We start from the raw sequence: 14,112 nt of genomic DNA on the forward strand, positions 1-14,112 counted from the left end.
GGCTGATGGAATATTATGGACAGAGTTCCTTCTGTTCAGGACTCTTTGGATGTAAAATAAAGCTTCCTATTTAGGACATATATTTCAATGTACTTTTTCTAGAGCTGGATTTTTGCTGAAAACATGTATAGCCCAGATTTCTAAGCTTAACTACACCTCGAAAAAGCAAACAAAAAACCCCCCAAACCTAAAGATTTCCAGTGACAGAACTCTGTAGAATGTTACTATTTTTGTCTCCAAGATTAAAGCAATCCTAAATAGTTTCCTAATACCACCGTGGAGTGCTTCCAGCAACTGTTTTGCATTTGCCAACGGAACAAAGAAGAATAAAATCACCTCTAACATTTGTCTACCCACTCACCACCTATCCTATCTATCTTATGCTTTGATAAAATGTAATCACAATATATTGAGAAGGGGACAAGCTATTCTCTTTATTCTCCCTGGAGGGACTAGGGAGTGTCTCCCCTGTTAATTTAGGAGGTTGAGGACTTGTTCTTTGAGCTGAGTTATTGTGAGGAGAAAAAAATCTTTTAATCTGGAAAATCCAGGAGTCTTTTTATGAAAAATATCAGGCAGGGCCACATGACAGGAAATAGAAGGACAGAGCAGTCTCTGATTACCAACGCTGCCCCTTCAGATTCTGAGTGTAATGCCCAGCTGCATGACTCAATGGGATTCATACCTACTAGAGAGCTAGACTGTAGGTATTAAAGGGTACCTTGTCTCCAATTCCACATTGCCCTTCTGCCTATATCTTACAGGAGTAAGGGAAACTTTTGAAAGAATGAGACTCAGAGACATCTGGATTTTCTGAAGGTGAGCAGGTCAAGTTTTAAGGTTTATGGTCCTTGGACATATGGTCTTTGGACATGTGCTTCTGGAAGTGAGTGCCTCATAGAGCCCAAATCCCCCATTGGGTGGCTGAGGAGAGAACACAATCATTTCCTTCCTGGTTCTCTGAAAGCCCTACATAGTATGAAGAACAATCCACCACTGGCCACAAGGAGATCCTTGCCAAGGGGTTGCAAATCTCTCACATGGTTTACATTAATAGATGAATATCATGGTAATTCTAACATTGTTTACATTTAAAATTATATAAATATATATGTTCTTAAGCTGCATAAAAGGGATGAGATAAGACTGGAATTTCATTCTTTTCTGCTTCCTCTGTTTCTATCTCTAGACAATGGTGTATGTGGCTTCTTGTGCTACCTCCACTGTTGACATATTAGAGAAAAACCACTGACAGATAGAGTGCTATAGGTGTAAGACATGTTACCTGGATGCAGAACTTCTGGGATGGCTTTCGTGTCTTATTCAGATGAAACCCCAGCCATTTGAGACCAATTTATCATGTATTCAATCTGAAAAGAAAAAAGATTAATGGGATTCACTGAATATGGTCAGATTTTCATTTTTTAATTGACAGAGTAAGTATTAACACTACATCTGGAATGTGTTTTTGAAGGGAATGAAACCGTTTGGCCCATATCAAGGATGTGTTTGTCCTTATGGAGAGTTAGGCTGTACCAAGTGGCAGTCTGTCATGAGATTTCATCTTCTTCCTGGTTATAGTCAACATCTTCCCCCATACCCTTGTAGATACACACTAGAGGAGAAAAACAATGTTTTTGGGTAAAATAGTGCAATCTTATTCTAAGACACTTCTGTAGACATAACTACTAATATAAGAAATATCATAATAGATTACTTACTTGTGAATCTATAAACTTTGATGATTCTTTTTAATATAAACCTATATAAGCGTTATTGCACAAGAATTGAAAAAAAAATCTTTTTAAGAGATCTTTTTTTCTGTATGTCTGTTTTTGTTTCTCAGTGTAGTGATACATGCTTGTGGCATAAATGTCAAGTTATAAAAGAGTATAAAAATAAAACTTCATGTCTCCTAGCCTTCTGTAATGGTCTCTCAGTTCCACTTCCTAGAGGTACTTACTACTAACACTTCCATATGTATCCTTTTAGGACTTTTATTTTATTTATTTTATTATTTTTTAAAGATTTTATTTATTTGACAGAGAGAGAGAGGGATCACAAGTAGGCAGAGTGGCAGATAGAGGTAGAGGGAGAAGCAGGCTCCTCACTGAGCAGGGAGCCCGATGCGGGGCCCGATCCCGGGATCCTGGGATCATGACCCGCGCCGAAGGCACACGCTTAACCGACTGAGCCACCCAGGCGCCCCCTTTTAGGACTTTTAAAAAAGCACACACATGCATACAAATGTGTATATCCATATTTTTTCATTTTATACATCATACTATTCTGCTCTTTGCTTTTTTGTTAAACTTAATATGGCTAGAACTATCTATACTGTATACATACATCTGCCTCATTTATTTTGATGACTATACAATATTTCATTCATTGCACTGATACATGATGATTTATTCAACCAGGCCCCTATTACTGGGCCTTACGGCCTTCTTTTTTTCAGTTTCCCTTTTTGGCTGCTTAAGAACATGCCTCAATGATCCTATTTATACATATGCATTTTTTAAAGCTATATATCAGTAGAAAAGTTTCAAAATGATTGTTAAAGCAAACTGTATAGTCCATGTTTTTGAGAGATACTTAAAAAATGTCCTCTATAAAGGTTATACCAATATATGATGCTAACAACCTGGCTTTTATCAAATCTCAAATTTTTTTCTCAGTTTGATAAATGAAAAGTATGTATTTGTCTTGATTTGCATTTCTTTAATTATGAATGAAGTTGAGTTTATTTTTTTATTTTTTGTAGTTATTCTTCTACTAGTTTTCCCAGTAATGGCCTTTGCTCATTTTTCAATTGGGTCGTTCACTGTTTCTCATTTTAAAGAGCTTATGTTATGTTAGGGAAACTAGCATTTTACATGTAATGTGTGGCAAATAGCTTTCCCAAGTTCCTGTTTATCTTTTGACTTTGTTTATGGTCCTTTTTACTATATGATCATTTTAATTTTTTATGTAGCCAAATTAACCAGTAATTTTCATTATGGATTTGGGGGACATATTTAAGTAAGAAATTTTTTAAATCTGAAGAGTTATTCAAAAAGACAATAGGTATAGTATAGGTTACTTTTTAAACCACAATGTATACCAACTTTAATATAACATTCTTATTTGGAATGATTTTGGCATTAGAAGAATCTCTTTTTAGCCCTGCATTTCAGTGGTTTTGTTGTTATGGCAATAAGACATTTCCCACAAGATTATTTCTCTTACAAGAAATACCACCATGGTATAAACCTTGTGAACTCCTGTAAGGCACTAGTGTATCTTAGGAAAAAAAAAATCAGAGAAAGCGTCGGATTTGCCAGTATCCTTCTCTACAGAGTTAGTAGCAGTTGTCTAAAGATCCGAAATCTAGAGTTAGTTGGAGGGAGAGTAATAGATATTCTGAGACAAACAGAAAGTAAGAAGTATAAAAGTAATAGAGATTTTGAAAGCACATACCAAAAAATAAGGGAAAGAAAAAAGTCACTTTTGATCTTAGCCTTGATCTTAATAACTCTCAAAAGATTTTAAGATTTGTTATATATTTTTCCTAGTCTTATCTGGTTTACAAAGATGCAGACATTTAAAAAATATATCAGTGATTTTAACCACACATCAGTGCTAGTATAACTATTTTCATTAGAATACCAATGACCCAATAAGGCCATAATGGCAACTTGACAAGAATCTCCCAAACACACACACACACACACACACACACGTTGGATCACTCTCATGATTTATGTTTTTATATTGCTCTATTCACTTATGATTATCTTTCCTTGCTATTAAATATTATTAAATATGTAAAAATGACTATATAATGTCCCATCATATGGCTTAATCTAATAGGAACTTAAAAGAATAGATTTGTGGTTCTCTTAAAAATTTATTCGATTAACCCAGTAGATCAAATGCCAGAACACATTCAAGAAATCATTACGTAGGAATCACATCCGATTCTTTTCCATTCCTGATAAAGTGGCAGCAATTAACTGTGTGAAGGTTAAGGGCTGGGATCCATCATGGTACAATGTGTTTTATGTGAAGTGACATCATTTGAACAGAAAGATTACTAAAGCTCGGTTAATGGAATATTCTTGTTCTAGTGGCATACTACACAGATTTAGAAGCATGTAAAATGCATTTGAATTGGATAACGAGAAGAGTTTGGGTCAAAAAGTGAAGAAAAGTGTATGTGATGATAAAGGTATAAATGTATGACGTTTACTGGTAGAAATGCTATGTTTTTCAGTTTATTTAGAAGAAAACCTGGTGCAGATTCTGTGCAGCGCCAGTCACAAGTATTTGGGCTCAGTGAGACCAGCAGGACTGTAAAGGGTCATAAGAGAATCACTGGTATTTGATCATTTATTAGCTCTAAGGAATTCTGCTGCTATGTGCAGTATGTCTCCTGGGCACTCCCGCCCTGCTAGGCCCGTACAACTTGGCATTATGGCAGCCCTGGGTTCATTGTGTCCTAAGCCATAAGTTACAAATTAGACACTGTACTGTTAGTGCTGCCTAAAGTTCCAGATCTAAGCAGCTGGTGAAGTTCCATCTCCCAAGGATGTCCCTTTATCACTGGGAAAATTGTAGCTGCTCAGTCATGTTGACACACCTCTCCTCTCAAACATGATCACAGGGAACCCAGACTCACCTCTGTCTTTTGATCAACATCAATGAGCCCCTGTCAGAACAACAGGCTTTTGGACAGATCCAACTGACAGCTCTTGGAGAATCTACATGCACTAGGAGAAATTGTTCAGAGACTTAATCATCTGGGGAGTCACTGGCTTAAAAGAAGTCACCATTTGCTTGCAGACTGATTGATTAGTAACTATATTCAACTAGTTTTGTGAACCATGCTTGTAGATAAATGTTCATATTAAAGCTGAAAGAGTGTTCTATAATTTGAGTTGGAAGGCTGAATAATTTGTGTAGGTAGGGAATCACTTGTTCAAGAGAAAACTTTTTTTTTTAATAGCATCAGAACACCAAAAGGTAAAAAGAGTAAATTTTAGGTAAGTTATGAGAAAACACAGAGATATCAAATCTTAAGTTTTAAATAATGAGCTGTTATAGTTTTAGTATTTATTTTCCAACTAAAGAAGGAATTTCTAGAATCCTTTATTATTGCACTTAAAGGTAAGAGGACAGGCAAATGTTATAACTAAAATGGAATAGATCTTGTTTTTTTTCGATGAAACAGAACTTGATTTCAAATTATAATGTTAAGTAAATTCTCAAATAATTAGGAGGCCTTAAAAAGCAGGCAGCCAAATGTAGATAGTGTGGGGTGGCAGCTAAAAGCACAGGAATCAAAATTCCTGTGTTTAAATCTTTACCAGTTACCACATTTGGGTGAGTTACTTATCTCATTATTACTCAGTATCCTAATCTATAAAATGAGGATAAAGCAGTACCTATTTCATAGGGATGTTGTGAGGATTAAATAAAAACAATACTAAAGGCTGAATGTGTTTGGCATATTATCTGTGCTCAATAAGTGTTAGCTTTATGTCAAAATGTTAGTTTATTAAAAAGCCAATAAAATAACCTCTAGGTAATCATTCTATTTTTTAAAAGATTTTATTTATTTATGAGAGAGAGAGCAAGAGAGTGCACAAGCATGAGCAGAGGGAGGGGTGGAGGGAGAAGCCAACTCCCCCTTGAGCAAGAAGCCCTGTGGGGCTGGATCCTAGGACCCTGGGAAATGACCTGAGCTCAAGGCAGAGGCTTAACTGCTGAACCACCCAGGTGCCCTAGGTAATCATCCTAAACAAGGCCTAGGTGTTATACACTTGGACTCCTCTAACTTCACTGTGCATTTGAATCACCTGAGGATTTTGTTAAAATGCAGATTCTTATTCAATGGGTCTGGGTTGAGTCGGAAAGTCTGCATTTCTAACAAGCTCCCACATGATGCCCATGATGCTGATCTTTGCCTTGACACTTGAGGTAATTGTGGATGGTTGCTCCTAATTTATAGTACAGTGGTTCTCAGTAGGGGCAATGGGAATAAGTAAAGTTTAGACAACATATACGGATTTAAAATGCCTCCCAGGTAATTGTAGCATGCTTGCCTTACCTTTTCCCTAATGCCCTAAGAACCACTGATTTGCCATTTCAACTTTTATTCTGTTTCTCCTTTTCTTACTCTTTCCTCTGCTTTCCCCTTGCCTTTACAGCTTTAGACTAAAAAATAGTAGTTAGTTCCCCAATTAGTAAGAGTAAAGCATCAATTTCAAGTCATTTTATTGTGTCTAATAGGATACTATACTCAAGGAGGTTAGGAAAATTGTTCCTCTCTAGTGTATCTCTTCTAAAATATAGGGATCTGAAAAATGTATTTAACATTTTCCATGGCTTTAGCTGAAAACAAATAATAAGCAAGCAAGAAAGTGATTTGTGGAGCATTTAGTATTGGATGTGGTGCATATATTATCAAAGGAGGTATACTCCCTTAAGGAAGGGAAAGTTGTGGAAGTGGCTGGAATCAAACAATGTGACCACATTAGACATTTCACCTGGTCTGAAAAGTAGGACGGAAGGAGGCTTTTTTTTTTTTAAAGATTTATTTATTTATTTGAGAGAGTGAGAATGAGAGAGAGTACATGAGAGGGGGGAGGGTGAGAGGGAGAAGCAGGCTCCCCGCTGAGCAGGGAGCCTGATGCGGGACTCGATCCCGGGACTCCAGGATCATGACCTGAGCCAAAGGCAGCCGCCCAACCAACTGAGCCACCCAGGCGCCCGAGGCTTGTTTTAAAATGGCCTCCCACCCCAGTGTCACAGAGATGCCTGGAGAGACTCATATCCAAATATGTACTCAGCTTGACCAACATCTCTCTAGGCCAAAGACCATTTTTATACTTGAGTATTCTTAAGGAGCTAATATCACTCAGATCCATAGTAATTCCTCTGTAATATCTTCTATTGTTGATACATTTCATACATACAATTCTTTATTTTCCAAGGTGGATAGAGTAGCTTTGATTAATATTAATTGGTAAATATCTAAAGACATCGTAGAGAGCAAATTAGCAATCATAAACTATTTTATTTTTTAAAAAAGATTTTTATTTATTTATTGAGAGAGCGAGAGAATGAGAGCGTGAGAGGGAGGAGGGTCAGAGGGAGAAGCAGACTCCCAGCCCGACTCTATCCCGGGACTCCAGGATCATGAGCTGAAGGCAGTCGCTTAACCAACTGAGCCACCCAGGTGCCCCCATAAACTCTTTTTAATAGTACACAATCATATGTGTGTTCTCCAGTATTCTCACTCTGAAGTTAACCATTCAAAGTACTTAAATCCACTGATATAAATAAGTTTTAACATCATTTGGTGAAGAATAAAACAGCTTATATGTGTATAAAGTGAACAAGAAATCATATAAAACTTGACCCAAACTGAATGATTATTAATTCCATGATTTAAAATTTTAAGGACATTTAGACTTAGGACTTGGAATATGAAGGCACAATGTGATTGGGAAAAACAAAGCATACCCCATTTCTTCACCCATTTTCTAAACTATTAAATGTTAGAAAAGTAATTAAATGTGAGACTAGCAACACAATTTAAAATAGTCTTAGATATAGGAAGGAAACTGGTAATCTCTGGCAAATTCTAGACATTTATTTCTACTTAAGACATTTGGATGATGCACCTATTTAGGAACCAGACAAATAAAAACTTCTAAATTGAGCTATAAGAATAATGTAAAATACAGAAGTCATGATATTTACAGCATATAGTGAATTCTGTCAGTAAAATATTTGAAAGATTGATTTTAACTCTCAAAGGAATTGTTTTCCCTTGTGACCATCTGCTACAGAGAATAAAAAATCAGATAGCAAAACTTTCAATGTTAATACAATGACTAATATCAAGATTCACTTGTCATTTCTATGACTATACTTTGTTTTCTATTTCCAATTGTCAAATTTCTCATTAAAATAACCACTGACTAATAAAACATTTGGCAAATGTATAACTCATGTATAGCTCTTTAGTTGTTGATTTTTTTGTTTTTTTGGCTGTGATTTATTTTGGATGTATTTTAGAGCTTTAATAGGGTAACAGTAGTTATTTGTCAAATCAGTTGACTATTACCTTAAATCCCTATAGACACTCCTTGATTTAAGATAGCTTTATATATTAAGTCATCGAAAAGTTGAATTTTGGTAGTTAAAATTCATATAATTAATAAAAAAAGTAAAATGACAGCTAAATTTAGGCTGGAAGTGGAACAAAACTTACTTTTGCTTATGGGAACTTTGATACGCTATTTTAATAAGTAACTACATGGCAAGGAACACAAACCATGCAATCCAGTGACTTTAGGCAGTTTTGAAAGGGATGGCTTAGAACTATTTTGAAGAAAAATAATAGCACTTTTCAGTGGCGATGAGTTTAAAAGGTGATTTGTCCAGTTTACTAGATAACATGGGAGAAGAGCATTCCTAACCTGGCCTTGACTGCTTTGTCATAGTTTGCTGGTCTGGCTCTATATTTGTTATTTGCCACAATGTGTCTTTAAGACAGCTTTCTAATCTTTACAACACTTGGATTTACTTCAAACATCTAAATAAAATTCTTAATTTGCTAGCTTACTTGGGAGACTCTCTGGCATAGCCCAGTCATGACTGAGCAGGCAAAGCACTAGGTAAACTAATGAGTGTGGGGCTAAAGGCTGGGAGCCTGCATCAGGCAGCCAAAACATAAAGGTGTTATGGGACTTAGTCTAGGTTCCTGTAACAAATTTGAAAACAAAATACAGCAAATCTGTTATTTGCTTGAAAAGGATGTGGTGGCACAGATAAAACTACAGAAAACATGCATCATACATTTAAACTATTAGATTTAGACTTCTCTCAGCTAAGTATTTTACCGGGGCTTTGGGTAAGTAGCAGATTAAATTTTCTTTCACTCTTTTTCCTCCTGCATAGGGCAAATAATTAGTGATGGTAGCAACAACAGTAATAACCAGCTGCAACAAACCAAAAAATGTACACATACACACACACACACACACACACACTTCTTACTTCAAACTAGAAAAAAAAAAACCACAGTGTAAGAAACCTGAACAATCCACAGATTGTTTCTTTTTTGAACACTGAACCAGGGTTAGAGTGACAGGAAAGATTTAGGCTTAGAACTCTTGGGATGGGGAGCATTGGCGAAGCAAAAGTGACTGAAAGGCACTTTATACATCTCAAGGAAGCTAAGTCTTCCTTTGGCATCAGTGGAACCAGTGGAAGAAAACCAGCTTTCTTCTGAGTTGGATGATGGAGCATTTGATTCAGTTTAAGTCAAAGAAGAGCCTTACCAGAAATGGAGGTTTCATGATGGGCACAAAGAACAATGAAGTCAGAAAAAAAAAAAAAAAAAAAGAGACAGAGGAGATGACAGATTTGACACTAATAACTGTGAAACTTTAATAAATGCTGAGACCTGGCAACTGGGGGTACACTCCCTGAGTACATAAACCAGGTTATGGGAACTGCCAGCCATAATCTGGGGGGGAGGGAGTTGGACTTTTGGAGCCAGCCCTGGAAACGCAATGATTTTCAGAATAGATAATTTACCAGGACAGTTATTTAAAGAGTTTTGAGAGGGCGCCTGGGTGGCTCAGTTGGTTGAGCGACTGCCTTCGGCTCAGGTCATGATCCTGGAGTCCCGGGATCGAGCCCCGCATTGGGCTCCCTGCTCGGCAGGGAGTCTGCTTCTCCCTCTCCCACTCCCCCTGCTTGTGTTCCCTCTCGCTGTGTCTTTCTCTGTCAAATAAATAAATAAAATCTTAAAAAAAAAAAAAAGAGTTTTGAGAGTCCCAAACATGGGCTAAATGGGTAATTATTTTAGACTATTATTTTTTAAGCAAATAACTAGGAAACAAAAGGAATCAAGGAATTTTATCACTGGAGGGAACCTCAAGGGCAGGGACCTGAGGTTCAGAGTTGTGAAATAACTCTCCTAATAGTACACAGCCATTTAAGTGGGTCTCCCCATTCCCTGCTCCTGGCGCTTCCCTGCCCCTCCACTGTCTGCCTGTGAGGGTGGCAGAATCCACCACAACCTAACTAGAGATTATCTATGTGGGGTCTTTAGAGCTAGGGAAGCACAGCAGGAGACAGAGAAGCAGTTTCTTAGAGAAGACTTACAAAAGGTTACAGCTTATGCTAAAGGAAATAAGCCAGGACATTCAGATGGTATCTACCAAGTGAATCATGTTGGGGATGAGGTACCTTTAGGACAAACAAGTTGCTCAACAAAGTTATAAAACGGAACGGTCCAGTCCCAGATTTCTTACATCCCTCACTGTTACTTTCTCTTCTCTGAATGACATTAGAAATAAATGTAGCTAAGTCACAAATTCGATCCCAGGAGAACAGGAGCACCCAAACTTTTACTGAGAAGAGAGGGCTTTGAGGGCCTGTCATGGACTTCTGATACACCACCAGAAAACAAAGAAAAGGTAAAGAAACCCCAGCTGGGTTTAATAGCGGGGTCTCTACTAGCTGCGCAAAGACAATGGGGCAGGGTACGCTTTGGGAAAGACGTGCTGAGGTCTTGGGGAGAAGTAGCAGGCTGGCAGTGTAGAAAGACTGGGCTGCAGTTAAGAGAATTGAAGAATGGGATGCTAGGAGGTGGTGTGGAGGAAGGGAGCCAAAAAGGGCTTCTCTTACAAACGTGTACAGGCCAGGGCTGTGGGGATTGGGGTGTGGAGACGCCCCGGCTTCTCCCCCTTGCCAATCTGATGAATCAAAGGGCACCTGGGAACACCTGAAGGTGGAAGAGTTTGCTCCAGGTGGGGGCGGTGTCCAGTACCAAGGACCCATCAGTATGGTTTGCAGGGAGGGGTGAGGGGGAAATGAGCTGTGCTGGGGTGTTGCCTTGGAAGCGGAGGGGGAGGTTGGGGACACTCTGAACTTCACCTTAGAAATAGCACAACTTTTAAATGGACGCCCCGCGGAGTTATACCGGCGTCTCACTCAAGATACAGTGAAAGGACAAGAGTTGGTGAAAAGCCTCGGGAAGAAAGTTTACGTGGTTGCATCCCAGTTCTGAAGATATCTTGCTTGTCCTCAAAAGAGTCTGGTCAAATCGGAATGAAATTTTGGGGGCACGCAGCGAACAGTCTCAAATTGTTCCCTGCAACCCAGGCGCCCCTCACCTGATTTGGGGAAGGGCGGCCAGTTCCCGGTGGGCGCCGGCCAGAACTAAGCTCGCTCTCTCCTTCGTCCCCGGGAGCCTACCAGCACAGCACCCGCAGTTAGGACGCCTTGACATGAAACTGATCAGCCCCGCCCCGCAGCCCCCAAACCCGGCATGGGAGTCGGTGTCGACTCACCCGCGCCCAGGGCGCTGAGCCCAGGTCGGACCGCAAGCTGGCAGCGCTGGTGCGGGGCTTCCTCCCGCCGCTTCCGCGTCCCTGCGGTGCGCCCTCACTCCTGGGGTTCGCTTGGGCTGCTCCCCATCAATCACCGCCCTAGCACGACAGAGCTGCTAGCCGTGCCTGTCGCCACTGCCTGGGGCCCTGGCTGACAAGAGCTGGAATCATCCGCGGTGAGGCAGCTCTGAATTTATAGCGAGGGGCGTTGCTCCTCCGTAGGTTCCAGGGACGAGGCACTGTTTTGCATTCTCTCCTCCTCCGCTCCGCCTCTGGAGACCCTCTTGGCCCAACCTCCTCCCCCTCCAGATGCTGACGGAAGCGGGAGGATGCCACAATCGTACCCCAGTGTCACCTATCAGATCTGTGCGCACGTGGTTCGGAACTCTGCATTGGGGAGGGTCGCGAAATGGGAGAGAGCTGGGGGAACAGGAGAAACAGTTCACGCCCGAAATAAATGTTTCCCAACTATTTTTTTTTTTTAAACTTGGAAAACTTTTTAAGGAGGAATTAGTGAACTTCTCTTTCCTGTAACTCAAACTTTGACAATACTGTTGTGGATCATAGATACCATATATTAATTTCAGGTTTACAGAGTGAAAGGCTGGACATTTATGGCCTCCTATTGGACATGCTATCAGAGTGCATGTTTAAAAGTATAAAAATAGAAAAAGTTAAAGAACAAAATATGACCGAATATTTAAGGAAGAATTAATAGAATTTCTTCACAAGCTATTCCAAAAAACAAAAGAGGATCACTTCCCAACCCTTTAGTATCAGGCCAGTATTGCCCTGATACTAAAACCAGATAAGACATCAGAAGAAAAGACAACTCAGATAAATATCTCTTATGAATGTAGGTAAAAATCCTCGACAAAATATTAACAAATTGAATACAGTAACCTATAAAAACAATTATACACCATGATCAAGGGAGATTTATCCCAGGAATGCAAGATTAGTTTCCTGAAAGTCAATTGTTGTAATACATCATATCAGTAGAATAAAGGACAAAAACCACAGGATCATCTTAATAAATCAGAAAAAGCTTTGACAAAACTCAACACCCTTTCATGATAAAAGTACTCAACAAACTAGGACTAGAAAGGAACTTAATCTGTAAAGTCCATCTGTGAAAAACTAACATCTTACTTAATGGTGAAAGACTGAATGTTTTTGTATCTAAGATCAAGAATAAGGTAAGAATGGGGGTGCCTGGGTGGCTCAGTCGTTAAGTGACTGCCTTCGGCTCAGGTCATGATCCTGGAGTCCCTGGATCGAGTCCCACATCGGGCTCCCTGCTCGGCGGGAAGCCTGCTTCTCCCTCTCCCACTCCCCCTGCTTGTGTTCCTTCTCTCGCTGTGTCTCTCTCTGTCAAATAAATTAAAAAAAAAAAAAAAAAAAAGAATAAGGTAAGAATGTTAGCTCTCCTCCTTTCTATTCAACATTGTGCTACAAGTTCTAGCCAGCTCAATTGGGCAAGAAAAAGAGATAAAAGTCATCTAGGTTAGAAAGGAAGTAAAAGTATTTTTATGTGCAAATGACATGATCTTGCATTTAGAAAATCCTAAGGAATCAATTAAAAAACTATTAGAGCTAATAGGCATGTTCAGCAAGGAACAGTCCAGAAATGAAATGAGAAAAAAAATTGCATTTACCATAGATCAAAAAAATAAAATACTTAGGAATAAATTTAACTAAAAAGGTGTAAAACTGGTATTCTGAAAACCATAAAACATTGAAAGAAATTAAATTAGACCTAAACAAATGGAATGACATTCTATGTTCATGGATTGGAAGACTTAATATTGTTAAAATGGCAATAATCTCCCCATAACGTACAGATTAAACACAATCTCAATCAAAATCCCAACAAGCTGTTTTTGAAGAAATTAAGATGATCCTGGAATTCATATGGAAGTGCGAGAGACCCAGAATGTCCAGAACAATCCTGAAGAAGAAGAGCAAAGTTGGAGGACTCACATTCCTGATTTTAAAATTTACTGTGAAGCTGTAATAACTTGAGCAGGGTTTTACTGGCATAATGATTGATATACATTTCAATGGAATATAATTGAGTCCAGAAATTCTAGCATATTCTGGTCAATTGATTTTCGATAAAGGCACCAAGACAATTCAATGGAGAATGAATAGTCTTTTCAACTAATGTGACAACCAAATGCCAGAGTCTGAGTGAAATTTGGAAATGTTCCTGTAATTTTTTTTTTAAGATTAAAAAAAAATTTTTAAATTTATTTATTCATGAGAGAGAGAGAGAGAGAGAGAGAGAGGCAGAGGGGAAAGCAGGCTCCCAAGGAGCAAGGAGCCCGATGTGGGGATCGATCCCAGGACCCTGGGATCATGACCTGAGCCGAAGGCAGATGCTTAACCATCTATCTGAGCCACCCAGGCGCCCCAATGTTCCTGTAATTATTATATGAGGTTCAGGAGAGCCTTATATTTTTAAATTGATTTAATGCTATAAATCCTGCCTGTACTAAATTCCAGCTTGGTTTTAGAAATGGTGATAGTTTTGAGGACCAGAAGTTCCTTAGAGAGTCATCTGTTTGGGGTGAAACTTCTTGAAAGGGTGGGCTTGGCTCTTAGGGATATTATATCACCAGAAACAAACAGATGAGAAGAAAAATTCCCAAGAAACTAATGGCATCATTATTATTGTGATGAATCAGCTGAGTAATAGTATGGTTTTAAA

The 14,112-nt window shown here is 38.9% G+C and overlaps 1 protein-coding gene and 1 long non-coding RNA gene across 2 annotated transcripts in view; one reads left to right on the forward strand and one right to left on the reverse strand.

Annotated features, from left to right (window-relative positions):
* AGTR1 (angiotensin II receptor type 1) overlaps window positions 1–11,582 on the reverse strand; it is a 47,658-nt gene extending 36,076 nt beyond the window's left edge. Inside the window, exons 1-2 of the mRNA XM_045903612.3 lie at window positions 11,361–11,582; window positions 1,286–1,370 (exon numbers count right to left, since the gene is read on the reverse strand). The gene's annotated coding sequence lies outside the window, so the exon portion shown is untranslated. The remainder of the gene's footprint in view (window positions 1–1,285; window positions 1,371–11,360) is intronic.
* LOC135363888 (uncharacterized) overlaps window positions 1–14,112 on the forward strand; it is a 302,097-nt gene that overhangs the window by 117,018 nt on the left and 170,967 nt on the right. The gene's annotated exons all lie outside the window — the stretch shown is intronic.

Source organism: Mirounga angustirostris, unplaced genomic scaffold (assembly GCF_029215605.1).
Source record: "Mirounga angustirostris isolate CCGP_5_RB_7025 unplaced genomic scaffold, mMirAng1.0.hap1 SCAF_1, whole genome shotgun sequence".
Lineage (NCBI taxonomy): Eukaryota > Metazoa > Chordata > Mammalia > Carnivora > Phocidae > Mirounga > Mirounga angustirostris.